Raw genomic sequence first — 15000 nt, forward strand, 5'->3', positions numbered from 1 at the left:
GTTTTGGGAATCTTTTGAATTTCAACCACCTATTTCTGAATATGATTGGATCGTAAAGTGCACATGTTTGAGGGAATTCATTTCAATACCCGTTCAATCTTTCCACAATTTAGGGGGGGCGACGGCCCCCCCCGTGCCCCCCCCTTGGCTACGCCCATGGTTCTTGCCACATTTTCACATCAACACGCTAGACAAAGTTATTGTCTTTAGATATCTGCCAAGAAATCCGTAGTAAACTTTGGTATAGTTTTGTAATAATCGTAAGGGGGGGGGGAGGGGGCTTCCGATTCCCTCTGAGGGGGCCCCCGAGTCCCTTGGAAGAGGGGGCTTCCGATTCCCTCGGAGGGGTTTCCTAGCCCCTTGGAAGAGGGGGCTTCCGAGCCCCTTGGAAGAGGGGGCTTCCGAGCCCCTTGGAAGAGGGGGCTTCCGAGCCCCTTGGAAGAGGGGGCTTCCGAGCCCCTTGGAAGAGGGGGCTTCCGAGCCCCTTGGAAGAGGGGGCTTCCGAGCCCCTTGGAAGAGGGGGCTTCCGAGTCCCTTTTTTAAAGTGGTTTATCGATCTCAATGAAAGTTTCATTTGATAACGATAAGATTTGATTTCATCTGCCCGACTAGTGTTCCCGCCAACATGGATAAAGGATATTTAAGACGCAATGAACGATGTAAATAAGCACATATTAAGAGAAACAATTAGCTATTAGCTTCCATGCAATTCGAAGAGTATACAACCCTAGTCCGGAACTTAGAAAGTTGATAGCCCTTGTGATAGTCAGTTATAATAGTCCGTCTTTATAAACGAGTCATAGTGAAAGAGTCCGAAATAGATAGTCATTATTATTAGTTACTGTAGTGTCGCGTCGCAGTAATTCCGTCAAATGTTACAGCCCAGCTTCAAAGTTGATGAAATACAAATCAATGTCCATGTGCCAAGTTAAGTAACTGTCTTTAATTAGAATTAGAAATAGACGCAATCTGTTCTGTGTAAAACCGTGTAGTTCTGACCCGGGAACCAATAAACCGACTCGTTCGAACAGACTAGTATCGCGATCGTTATTCAATTATCATTTGTGGAACTCTAATCCACCAGAGACGCTCTAATGTGCGCGTTAACATACAAGGCGATCGAATTAATATTATTGCACTTGGAAGCATTCACTGATGAAGCAACTGTTCATTCAAAGGTACGTGCCATTATGTCGTTTCGTTCAATGTCGTTCCCGTCGCTTCACAACGGGAAACCCGTGCGCATTTCACCCCGCAGCATTATGCGATCGAAGAGAACAGTGCATAATGCACTCATGGGGCAAAATGGTTCAACTTAGAAAAATTACAAAATTACAATCTCGCGTTTAGAATCATAGGGGTGTAACTGCTTTGACCGGTTTCTCCTCGTCTATGTTGTTTTTTCATTGGGTCCGCGCAGGGCTTGGATGAATGAAGCAATGAAGATGAGGACCGATGCTTCAGCACCAGATATACTCCCGAGGAAGGTAGCTTCATGAGAGAACAGTTTCAAAGTGCTTAGTGAAGAATGCTTCCTCGTTCCATATAGCACTGTTGTACGAAACAGTTGGAGAGTGAAATGAAACACCCGCTAGTGCAGAGAATATTTGACTCTCTTGCCTCCCTTTTAATGAGTTGCGCATTTCTGTTGGAATGAATGTGTAAAAGAGAGGTATATGATGCATTCTCTCTCTTTCTCGCTAATATGGTTTTGTATTTACACAACGCTCACTCGCATCTGAAACACTGCCGATGAACGAAGAAAGCATCCTCATTTCACGCTGCCCTATTGAACGATGCCTCCTCGGCACTACCCGGCTTGTGAAGATGCCACGTTCAAAACTCCCCACTTTCAATGTATAAAACGAGTGCTTTGTATTTGCCTCTTCCCTTGTTCGTGCAGCCAGCAGCACGTAATCGAGCGCACATCAATCGGTGCACCGAAATTAAAACCTCACTGCGGGCTAAAAACGAAGCATTCGTTCGTTTTTGAACAAATTTTCCAAGCCTTGGGTCCGCGACGTTCGGCAAAAGTACGTTAAGCATAATGGACGTTCTGCCTTCTTTATGTCATGGGTTGTTCCTTAAGTCATTTTATGCCTAACGTTCATTATGCCTAACGGGGTATACCCCTTTTCACTAATGTAGTGAATTGCAATAGTTTTCCGAAGATTTAATGGCTGGGTATGATAAAAGATGAATACATCTTGCATCAGAAACAACAATCACGATTGTAGCTTTGAAAACGATTGAGTTATTAACAAAGTGAAAAATAGATTAAGAGAAATAGATCAATAACAGCTACGCCCTATGATTCTCAGCGCGAGCTATAATCGTTTGTTTTATGTATTTGAGAGAGTATTATTTTCACAATTTAGAATTAGATATTCATTATCCAGATGTAGCGCAAAGATTGAGAAAAATCCTTCAATTTTCATTGAAAATCAACAATAATGTTGTTCTTTACTCACCCGTTATATTTTTGTTTAGCCATATTTGAGGTTTACAAACAACCATGCGTTCGCCATTTTATTTCTCATGCATGTGTGCTTTTTTGCACCACTTGTAGTGCAGTTTTGCTCCAGTCCACTTTCTAGACTAATTTAAATGCTTTAAAATGTAGTTATTCTGTAAAGTAAATCATTGTGTCATGTACAGCTAGATTTGTAAATTTTGTGTCTGTGACTGTGGTGACTGTCGGTTGAACATCGAAAAAGCTTAAGGGGGCATTCTGAACCGTCCTCCCCTACATAGAGCGTATGCTCGCTCCCATACAACATATACCCTTGACCAGCAATGTGCGCTGGTGTGCACATGTGGACTTGACAGGCACCCCCTGCAGGTATCGATTCGCCGTTCGTTCAGTTTCTTCTTCAGTCGTCGTTCAGTTGTCGTGTTCGTCGCAGGCGCACAGCCAGCAGCACCACCTACAAGGGAAAGACACACAGTCCGTGTCCGTCAGAGCGTGCGTTCGTGCGTGCGTGTGTGCCACAGTCTGTGTCTTTCTTCAGGAAAATGATCTGAGGACGGGACGGTAATTTTCTTTTTACTTTCTGGTTAAGATCCGGTGGGGAAATTAGGCTTGATCTGTGCGGAATGGCACCCGGTTGGTGGTGAGCTTGGCGAATTGCTATCAGCGGTCACTTCGCGGTGGTTATTTAGTGAGAAATTTCGTTTTTTATGTTAGATTATGTTCCTTGGTTTTGTGACAATTTGCACAACGACAGGCCTTGCCTGGTTGCACTTCGTGAGGATATCGACTCCTGCTGGGTAGTGTCGGATGTGTCTCTGCGAATGGATGGAAAATCGACCCGGGAGGTGGCGAATGAAAGTGCCAGTCTTGTCGTTTAGATTTATCGTCGCATTAAATGATTTATTGTGTTTGGTGAGAAGAAAAGAGGGTTTTTTTTAAGTAGGCTTCATGATGATGGATGACCAAGGCAAGGGAGGCATTTTCCATCATATTTTCCTCCGCTGGGAGGGGATTATTCGATCGACCTGCTGTCATTCTCGCTCTCTCAATTATTGGAAGAAGGAACCATATAGGTTGGGAGCGAGTGCTGCAACAACGTATCGAGAGACTCCTTCCGTGGTGTGCTGAGCAGGGTGGCTCAGCTGCGGACAAAGCAGCAACATGATAGCCTTGTCCGACGAGGAAGGATAACAGCGACGGACAAAGTGCAAATCGATACACGGGTTTTGCGCTGAGCAGCTCAAAACTGCCGGATCGAAGGTGATTATCGCTGCAAAACAGAAATACGGTGAACGCTTGCTGCATCCCCGAGGTTGACGAGCTGTTGCAGTGGGAAAAAAAGAAATTCAAAGTCGAAGTCGGTGCGGTGTGCACGCGCAGCAGTGAGTAATTAAGCGGAACAGTGGTGTTTGTTCGGAGTGTGACATTCGGTGGGTGGTTGGGTGGGCGTTCGAAGGAGAGAAGAAAACGTTAACGAAAGAAAGAAAAAAGTGTCACGAAATGTGAGTGGCAGATAAAGGAGGAAAATCAGGAAGAGAAAGAGTACAAGAGCGGAAGAGAAGATGAGAGTCAGAACGAGAGAAAGAGAGCACCGAGTGTATGCTATAGAAGAGAGGTGTTGGAAAATGTGTGACGTAAAATAAGTGTTGTTATTTTTTTCCATACATTGATCGTGTGAAGATAGGATTTTGCGGAAAAAAATTGAAAATACCGAACGACTCAGCAGCGAGTGTTTGCCCCTGGCGGCGACGGTGATGGTGATGCACTCGGAAATTGGAGAGGAGTTATTGTTGTTGAGTATTATTTTGACAGGTTAAAAATAACATTTTGTATCTTGGCTTACGAGACAAGTGTTATCAACGAGTTTCAGGTTCGCTGGGAATCTAAGTCGAACGATTTATTTTGTTTCGGCGTTTTACATCTATCTCTTTATTTTTACACATCGTTTTGTGACTTTCAATATGAACCGCATTCTGTATTTCAAATATCAGCTAGATTTGACTAATTTTAGCGATTCTTCCTTTTATCAAAGACTCTATGACTGTAAAAATGTCTTCTCTCGATTAGATTTGTCGGATATCATTTCGAGCATCTAATAAACCAATGATATTAAAATGTTAATATCAATGTTCAAACCTAGATGTAGGTACATTTTTATGACATAATTGGAGGCGACAGTAAAGATTTAGATTAGATGGTTTCTTTAATATCGGCAGTCGTGAAGAGTAGATTTGAGTTCCGCAATGTGTTATAGCATTATGTATCCCCTACACTGCCGCTAACCGCAAGTCAGTCCCATCTGTATATGGCATCCACATACATATGGGAACGACCAACGGTTAGCGACAGTACAGCTTTGTCTAACGGTACATTTCTCTATTTCTTTTATGATAAGTTCAATATCTCAGACAACTTTTTGGCTTATTTAAGGCCAAATTTTCGAAGCACCCATATTGAAAAAAAAAAAAATTTGCTGTCACGTATTTTTCGGTGAATGTGAAAAAAATTGTGTAGTTGCCATCGGAAAATAACACTATATGTGCCTCAATTCAAGCGGATGACAACGCGGAGATTCCCCATAAAAGCGGCGGACGAATTTCTCATCAAATTGACGCAGCAAATGTATTTATTACGGAAGTTCGGTGAGCCCTTTCCGATTACTTTTTTTGTATGGTTGAATTAATAAGCATTTTTTTAAATTTGACTTATCAGTTTTACTGATAGGTATGTTCTTTAACTCGGTAATGACAGCTATTCCCACCATCAATTATACAGAATTCTGTTTTTACACGATTTTTTTTTCGCTCGTATTTTTGATTGTCAGACTACCATTTACACCCAAAATCTTCGCAACATTATCCTGAATAAATCAAAGAAAAATTACATGAAAACTAATATGCGTTAAGCTGTTTTTCGGTCCTAAGTAACGTTTTCCACGTAGTAAAAAATAAAACGAAAGTCAATAACCTAAACTTTTTATCTATCGTCGGATTTTTATGTGATAGTTTTGATGATAACTTTTAACGGTATCAAATGGCTTAACTAGACAGCGTTTGCGAAGCCAATTTTTCCAGATTTTTACTGGCCCTCAACAGTTCCTGTTGATTTTAAAATTCCTGATTAAGAGCTTCCATTAAGTATTATTTTAAATTTATTTGTTTAGTTTTCCTTTCCTATTTTATTTCTTACCCTTTTTGCCAATATTAATATTTCTATGAACTTTTTTCAAATGCATGTAGTTGTGTTAGGCCTTGAAATTCGAAGGAATAAGTAATAAGATTATGTAGTAATTCGCAACGTATTGACTCATTTAAATCTTATTGAAGAAAAATTGTTGATTCTGCTCGGCTACTTCAACATCAAACTATTTTCAACAAGCCACTGCCGAGCAGATTGTGCCATGTTTGGGCCTCTTTATCGAGTGACGGTCTTTACAGTCAACACTGTGAGGCTATAGACTTAACAATGTCTTGGCATAACATTGAACAGTTTTTTGTAAGGAACAAAGGCAACAAATTCAGCAAGCTATATATAATTTGTGAACATCATTTACACAAAAATATTGATTCTACAATCTTCCGGCATAATCATAAAAATGACAATTAATACAATGCCAATGTATTACAACAGAAAATATGATTATAATTTTGGCAAGTAAATTTAAAAATACACACAACTCACCTAAAAATAACCGCCGTTTTATAATTCAAATGTAAATACAGTTACACCAATTTGGAGAAGATCTTGTATTCATCATAATTACACCCAGAAAATAATTCTTGCGCTCTGTTTCGACTGGTGCTACCTAACAATACCAATAAGACATCTTTAAAAAAAAATCTATATCTGCCCAATCTAGCGCTTTAAGTAGTGTTAATAATTTTTAAACTATCGCTTTAAAGTTTGATTTCGGTTTGGGTCGGGAAAGGGGTCAGATACTAAGAAAATATACTTCAAACGTTTTTTTTCTAGTTCTTCTAAACCGTATCAACACACATTCCTGGAAAATGAGAACATATCCTTTTGAACTAAATAAAGTAGTTTTGTGTCTCGATCTGATGTTAATTTTAGGTAATCCTAACAAACAGGTTAAATTACAAGTGTTACAGTTATAGAATATTATGTGTTATCTATCGGTTTTCATTTCAGTCCTTTTGTTGATGACGTGCATTCTTTACCAAAAATTCAAATGAACAATCGCTCACTTTGAGCGATTGATTGTTTATCTTCGCGTTGGACGAACAATTGAACGATCATAAAAGATATTGTGATCGGTCTATTATCGACCCGGTTTTAATAAGAACAGCGAATGGAGCGAGAAATACTTATAACATTAGCAAAAAACAATCGCTCACTTTGAGCAATTGATTGTTTATCCTCGCGATGGATGAACAATTGAACACTTTTTTTTTCAAATGATCAGAGATGTAAATGCTAATACTGTTGTTTATAAAAAAATATTCGTATTAATTAGTAAAATAGAAGTTGCATAGGTCACATCACTTTCCATGGTGAATCCCGATCTATGTTGCTGATTACCCCACCCCACTAACACAATCTCCTTACCGTGGTAATTGTGGAGATGCAGAGGTATTCTCGGTCTCTAGTAGCAACAATAACCACACACTAACATTCCCTTCCTTTCCCAACTGACTGTAAGGACTTGGCCGGCGCCGTTATTGATCAACAATTAAGAGCTGCTGAAACGTGCACTTCAAGAATAGATGGTAAATCCCAACCACTATTCACTTGGATCGTAGTGCAATTTGCACCAGTTCTGATCAATCACGGAGTAGCAACCATTGATATGTACAGTCAGTCTAAGCTAAGCTAAGCTAAGCTACTCAAGGCCAAATTTTCGAAGCACCCGTATTGTTTAGGCCTCTAATTATTTAAAAACAGAGGAAAAAAACTTAAAAGTTCTGCACGTGTGAACTGGGCTGAATAGTTGGCCTGATGTTTGTTCAAACTCTGGTAAATTATAGACCAAACTTGAAAGATGACACTCTTTGTTTTTTTTTATTTTAAATTTTAAAAATAATTAGAGGCGTAAAAAACGAGATCCACATTTAACACAGTTTCCCTCGGAAACTGTAGACTGTTTAAACTGCAGACATTCTGAATAGTTTCCCGAACAGTGGAACAATTTCCCATTAAAATTCTAAATAATGTTCTTTAGAAATTCCAAACATTTTCATTTGGAAACTCATAAAATTTTTCCTTGTGAGCTCCAAAGAGCTTTCCGTGGAAATGTCTAAGAATTCCCATGGTAATTTTAATGCAGCGGTTCTCAACCCTTCGAACTTTTGCATTAATTGAAACTTTTGCAACTCTCGAAAGTAGGCTTCCAATCCTCTTGAAAAAATAATTCCGAGCCAGCTTTTGAATCCCTTTAAAGTAGGCTTCCGCGCCTCTTGCTAATAGGCTTCTGAGAGGCTTCCGACCCTCTTGAAGGCGGTTTTCGATCCACTTAAAAGAAGGCTTCGTTTGCATCTTGGAAGGACACTTCTGAGACTCTTGAAAGTATGCTTCCAAACTTCTTGAAAGAAGAATTCCGAGCTTCTTGAAGCGAGGCTTCTGAGCCTCTTGAAAGGAGGCTTCCGAGCCTCTTGAAAGGAGGCTTCCGAGCCTCTTGAAAGGAGGCTTCCGAGCCTCTTGAAAGGAGGCTTCCGAGCCTCTTGAAAGGAGGCTTCCGTGCCTCTTGAAAGTAGGCTTCCGAGCCTCTTGAAAGAAGGCTTCCGAGCCTCTTGAAAGGAGGCTTCCGAGCCTCTTGAAAGGAGGCTTCCGAGCCTCTTGAAAGGAGGCTTCCGAGCCTCTTGAAAGGAGGCTTCCGAGCCTCTTGAAAGGAGGCTTCCGAGCCTCTTGAAAGAAGGCTTCCGAGCCTCTTGAAAAAAGGCTTCCGAGCCTCTTGAAAGGAGGCTTCCGAGCCTCTTGAAAGGAGGCTTCCGAGCCTCTTGAAAGGAGGCTTCCGAGCCTCTTGAAAGGAGGCTTCCGAGCCTCTTGAAAGGAGGCTTCCGAGCCTCTTGAAAGGAGGCTTCCGAGCCTCTTGAAAGGAGGCTTGCGAGCCTCTTGAAAGGAGGCTTCCGAGCCTCTTGAAAGGAGGCAAAGAAGCAACCGTGCTTTAGTGAAAAAAAAAACCTTCATATCTCTCAAACGAAGGATTCCACACCTTTAGATCCTAGATTGCATTAAAGATTTTTTAAATTTGTTCATTCGACGTTTTGTTCGTTTGATCTTATGTTCCGCATTCCTTCATACATTGTGCTGGTTGTGGAAGGCAGGATTCAATTGGCTTTGATTTATTGATCGCATTGCATATTATGTACAATATAAATTTTTGAAATAAAAAATACATAATTATCAAAACTTTATCAATGAGTTTTGATTGGAATTGTAATACGTCCGCCATTACGGATTTTTGTTCGAGGTACCCAGCGAAGGTACCCCCAGGGGTACATGTACTCCAGGTTGAGAACCGCTGTTTTAATGTATTTCCCGAAAAAACACTTCCAAATGAATATTTTGGGGAACTTGAAAGAATTTTCTAGGAAAGTTTATTAGATTTTTCGAAGAGATTCAAAAGATTCTCCCGTTAGTGTCTTTGAAATACCGGTTTGATTCATATTACGAACACGTAAGCACATTTTTCACTTCGCAAGTCTTTATGGCGAATGTATTACAATATATTATTAGATCTATTGTTCGCATCGCATCGTTCGCGCCAGAAAAGAACTTTCATATAAGTGCTTGATAATCTTGATTATACTGACAAAATTTGTCTCAAACGCCGAATATTTTGATTCAAATTCCGAACACTAAATGCATTAAAATGCAAAACTTCCACGTTATCTCATTGTTGGAAAATTATGATCTCCCTGGATCTGTAATCCTGCTGATAAAATTCGTTTGTTTATGCAATTATATCGAAATGTTTCAGATAAATTTTCATGTAACGCACCTTCGGAATATGAGTCTGTTTGGGATTTTAGTCAAAACGGCATCCTGAAGAAATTTGGGAAACAAAAATCTTCAGGACACGAACACAATAAAAAACACTACGCCGTTTAGCGTTGCCGCCGCCGCCCGCCGACTAAAATTACTTTCGGTGTGACGTCGAAATCGCCGCCGCCGCAGACCAAATTGTAACGATTGCTGCAGCTGACGATTTTCGGATCGGCACTCACCTCTAACGTCAGAGCGTTGGCTCCAAGGGCACGTTCACCTTAATTTGAGAGATTTGTGCTATCACATTCACAGTCTCTCTCACCAAGCACCTGACGGAAAAGGAAGTGGACAAAAAGGAAAGGAATATGGATGGGTGAAAAATGGGAAGTTTGGGAAAAGGACCCTTGAAGAGGGCATACAACGCATGAGCGTACAAGAGCCCATAACTCCTTAACACACCGGGTTATGAACAACAGAATACTCGGGAGGTTCAGGTTTCTGTAGTCATTTTCACTTGATAATTGTTTATCAAATCTTTGGGAACGCATTTCCGCATAAAATGGGCAGTTACATATCAGATGATAAGAAGTTCCATTATTAGATTGCACGTGGAAGGTAATTCAAGATCCCCATGGTAGTGATCATATGCCGATAGTTACCACAATTAAAAGTAGCTATCAACAATCTGAGCCAGTTAATGTTCCTTTCGACCTCACGAAAAACATTGACTGGCCAAAATTTGCATCGGCGGTAAAAATTGGTATTGAATCAACTGATACTCTTCCACCTTTGGATGAATATCGATTCCTTACTGAGTTGATTAAAAAAGCGCACTAGAAGCTCAGAAACGACGCGTTCCAAGTACATCTGTCATAAGAAGACCAGCCACTCCTGGATGGGATGATGAATGTACTAAGTTGTATTCTAAGAAATCTGATGCCTTCAAGGCCTTCCGTAAACATGGAAGGTCCGAGCTTTTGAAGAATATTTGAGGCTTGAAAGAAATCTTAAAAATCTTCTCAAGTCAAAAAAACGTAGCGACTGGCGACTGTTTGTCGATGGACTATCACGAGAAACCTCAATGACAACACTTTGGAAAACGGCCCGCAACATGCGGAACCGCATTTCCACCAACGAGAGTGAAGAATACTCCAATCGATGGATATTCAACTTCGCAAAAAAGGTCTGTCCAGATTCCGTACCAGCAGAACCGCTATTTCGAGAATCAGTAACTGATCCCGGTTCTTTGGGTGGACCATTCTCAATGCTGGAACTTTCTATGTCTCTTCTTTCATCGAATAACTCTGCTCCGGGATGCGATAACATCAAATTCAATCTTCTTAAAAACCTCCCAGATATCGCAAAAGACGATTACTTGACCTGTACAACTGTTTCATGGAGTACAACATTGTGCCACCTGAATGGCGACAGGTCAAAGTAATAGCTATTCAAAAGCCTGAAACCAGCGTCTAATCACAATTCATACCGACCGATTGCCATGCTATCATGCATGAGAAAATTATTGGAGAAAATGATCCTTTCAAGAATCGACCATTGGGTCGAAGAAAATGCATTGCTTTCAAATACTCAGTTTGGATTTAGAAAGGAAAGGAACAAACGATTGTCTGGCGTTGCTTTCTTCAGATATACAACTGGCCTTTGCGCACAAGGAGCAATTGGCTTCAGTATTCTTGGACATTAAGGGCGCTTTTGATTCAGTTTCCATAGAAGTACTGTCAGGCAATCTGCACAGTAGTGGATTACCCGTTATTTTGAATAATTTCTTGTACAATTTGTTGTCAGAAAAACAAATGAACTTCACACTCGGCACTCTGACAACTTCCAGAAATAGCTACATGGGCCTTCCCCAAGGTTCGTGTTTAAGTCCCTTGCTTTATAATTTCTATGTTAAAGATATTGACAATTGTTTGGAAGGACAATGCACGCTCAGACAACTTGCAGATGATGCCGTGGTCTCTCTAAGAGGTCCATGTGCAGCTGTCTTGCAAGGACCATTGCAAAAGTACCTTAGATAATCTGACTGTTTGGGCCAGACATTTAGGGATCGAGTTTTCACCGCAAAAAACTCAATTGGTTGTGTTTACTAAGAAGCGGTATCCTGCTCAACTGAAACTCAAGCTGTTGAATGATGACATCAACCAATCTTTATCTTCTAAATACCTTGGGGTCGTGTTTGATTCCAAATGCACCTGGAAACTCCACATTGAGTATTTGATACAAAAATGCCGGAAAAGGATCCATTTTCTACGTTCTATCTCCGGAACATGGTGGGGTGCTCACCCGGAAGACCTCATCAAACTCTATAGAACGACTATTCTCTCTGTTTTAGAGTATGGCTCCTTCTGCTTCCTCTCAGCAGCTGATTGCCGCCTGATCAAATTGGAACGAATTCAGTATCGTTGTTTGCGTATTGCCCTTGGCTGCATGCATTCAACGCATAACATGAGCCTGGAGGTGCTTGCTGGAGTCACTCCTTTAAAGCACCGTTACTGGGAGCTCTCACTTAGAATACTCATCAAATGTGGAACAAGTAACACACTTGTTCTAGATAACTTCGATAATATGCTTGAACTAACTTGTCGTTCAAGATTCCTGAGAGTTTATCTCAACTACATATCGTCAGATCTTTGTCTTCCGTGTTATAAGCCCCCGCTAGTTCTCGTCACCGACGACAGTTCCCCAATTGTATACGATCTGTCCATGAAACATGCTATTCAAGGAATACCAGATCATCTTCGACAAATATCTATTCCCTCACTTTTTTCTGAAAAATATGAACATGTCAATTGCAACAACAGATATTTCACTGATGGTTCTCGCATCAACTGATCCACTGGCTTCGGTGTTTTCAATGTAACTTCAACCACCTTCCAAAAACTTCAGGAACCGTGTTCGGTTTATGTTGCTGAGCTGGCAGCAATTAACTTCGCTTTGGGGATAATTTCCAATCAGCCTGTAGACCATTATTTCATCTTTTCGGATAGTCTTAGTTCTATCGAGGCACTCCGGTCGATGAAACCTGTTAAGCACGCATCTTACTTTCTTTCAAACATAAGAGAGCAGATGCGTGTTTTGGTCGAAAGATCATTCAAGATTACCTTTGTTTGGGTCCCATCTCACTGCTCAATCTACGGCAATGAGAAGGCAGACTCGCTGGCAAAGGTGGGCGCACTGGAAGGTGAGGTTTATGATAGACAATTCTCGAGCAACGAGTTTTTCCCATTAGTCCGTCAGAGTACTCTTCAAAGTTGGCAAAGGAATTGGACACACAATGAACTTGGACGGTGGCTATTTTCCATAGTTCCAAAAGTTTCTGCGCGAGCGTGGTTCAGAGGTGAGGACTTTAGTCGAGGCTTCTTTCGCGTGATGTCGAGACTTATGTCCAATCACTATTCACTAAACGCACATCTGTACAGAATAAACCTTGTCGATAGCAACTTATGTAGGTGCGGAGCCGGTTATGATGACATCGATCACGTAGTTTGGTCCTGCTCGGAAAATGACGCCTCCAGAGAGCAATTATTGGATACCCTTGTGGCCCGAGGTAAACAACCCTTCAGGGAAGTTCGAGGTGTTTTGGGAGATCGTGATGTTGTCTATATGCAGGCCATTTATAGTTTTCTTTGTGCTTCTGACATCAAAATTTAATATTTTGTTTTTTTCTTCTTTCTTCAAAGTTTTTTTTTTGTTTAGTCTCTGCCTTTTTGTTCCGTAGAGCTCCATAGCTCTTGCCATCCGGAAGATGCTCCCAGTCGAACCATTCCTCGAGCATGACGACACGCCACATCGTCACTGACGCCAAATGCCCGGATGAGAAGCTGAAATTTCCTTATCCCAAATCCTAAGCCCCGTCCATCCTTAAACTTTGTAAACTAACCTCGAGTCACCACGAGTACGCTGGCTCCTTCCCCTCTCTTATTAACTGTATAATAAAATGATATTGATTGTATATATCACAAAGAACCATGGCTCCGTAAAGTGTTATACACGCCTGAGCCTACCAAATAAACGAACTTGGAAAAAAAAAAAAGAAGTTCCATGATCGGATTCACAACCATCGAAGACAAATGATTCAACACGTTGAATATTTGCCATGTGATAGTTGAGTCGGCAGTGACCTGTCAAGGCCTTGACTAAGACACTGCAATTCTGTTTAGACAGATTAGCTAAATGGTTTGGTATTACCGGAGATGCTTCTCGGATATACAATTTTCTAAACTACTCCAATGCCGTGTGTGCTGAGTGGAAGCTCAAGAGCTAATCAAACGCTTCACCCAACACTTAGATATAGGAATAGCTGGCTCAGGACCAATAAAGTCGTGTGATACTCCAGTGCGAGCTAACTCATCAGCCAATTCGTTTCCAGCTATGGAAGAATGGCCAGGTACCTATATAAGGTGTAAAGTGTTAACTGAATTCAGTTTCTCAATATGAGTTCGCCATGCGATTACTAACTTCGACCTTGAGTTGGCCGAAGCGAGAGCTTTAATAGCTGCTTGGCTATCTGAACAGAATTATATTATTTTGCCCATAATGTGTTTCTGCAGTGCGGATTGCACTCCACACAACGCAAATATTTCCGCTTGAAAGACAGTGAACTGTTTACCCAGTGAGTGGGATTGTTCCAATGGCAGCTCACGCGAGAAGACACCTGCCGTCAGTGTAACAAACAATAAGGCAATCCATAAGACAGCTGCGAACAGCTGACGATTTTTGTTTACCTTGATTTTTTGACAGATTCTGACCGGACTGACAGAACATTTCAAAAGAAATTGTTAAGCGCGGTTTACACCAGAAGTGAGTTCCGTTCAACTGCATACACACTTTGTTTTGATTTCAGTCCCATCGCTGAATGTCCTCATGGATAGCCTAATACCATACACGATATACTTCTCTCCAAATAGTCAGATGTCCACTCATTCATTGTGTTGAAAATGTCCTATAATGAAAACTACTAGCGAGTGTGAGATCACTTGGATCGAAAACAGTTCTGTTCCAATCAACCATGAGCTGTAACAACGAAGTGTGTGTAGAACTGCGGTTTACAGAATTCTCTTCCATGAAACCGAGAACCCATAATCGGTAAGTACAAGAAAGTGCTTCTTGTTTGAGATGTATGTGTAGTGGGGCCACGCCGAAGAGAACGGTGTGCGTTCATTGCCATTAGGCACATCCTTTGAAGATGGCCTAATTTTGACTGAATTGTCCTCACTACACCCTTTTGCCACCACACAAGACATCCATAAGCCTAAATTGATCGTATAACTGTTGTGTACATCCATTTGGTATGTTTGGGTTTATTAGGTACCCCTTCGTACTTTTGCATTCATTGAGGTACCCCTGTTTTTATCGCCGTTCTTCCGCGAAATTAAGCGTTATTTTTATTATTCCGTGAAAGTTGGAAACAGCCTCCTTGTAAGTGACGTTTTGGCCAAAATAGAGTTGAGTACAGCAATATAATTTGTTCTCAAGCGGCTTTTTTATAGATGTAATGAAGGGTTTGCTCTAAACAAATATTTATTGAGTAGATATCATAGAAAGGCGATCAAGTCTCTCCAATT

General features: G+C 41.0%; 1 protein-coding gene across 3 annotated transcripts in view; it reads left to right on the forward strand.

The window, feature by feature from the left end:
- Nucleotides 1–2882: 2882 nt before the first annotated feature.
- Nucleotides 2883–15000, forward strand: part of LOC134207899 (tau-tubulin kinase homolog Asator) — a 181327-nt gene continuing 169209 nt past the window's right edge. For 2 of the 3 annotated variants that reach the window (XM_062683938.1, XM_062683937.1), the window contains exon 1: nucleotides 2883–3034. The gene's annotated coding sequence lies outside the window, so the exon portion shown is untranslated. Of the gene's footprint in view, nucleotides 3057–15000 lie in introns of all 3 variants that reach the window. The other variant, XM_062683936.1, reaches the window with a different exon arrangement.

This window comes from Armigeres subalbatus, chromosome 1, assembly GCF_024139115.2.
Source record: "Armigeres subalbatus isolate Guangzhou_Male chromosome 1, GZ_Asu_2, whole genome shotgun sequence".
Taxonomy (NCBI): domain Eukaryota; kingdom Metazoa; phylum Arthropoda; class Insecta; order Diptera; family Culicidae; genus Armigeres; species Armigeres subalbatus.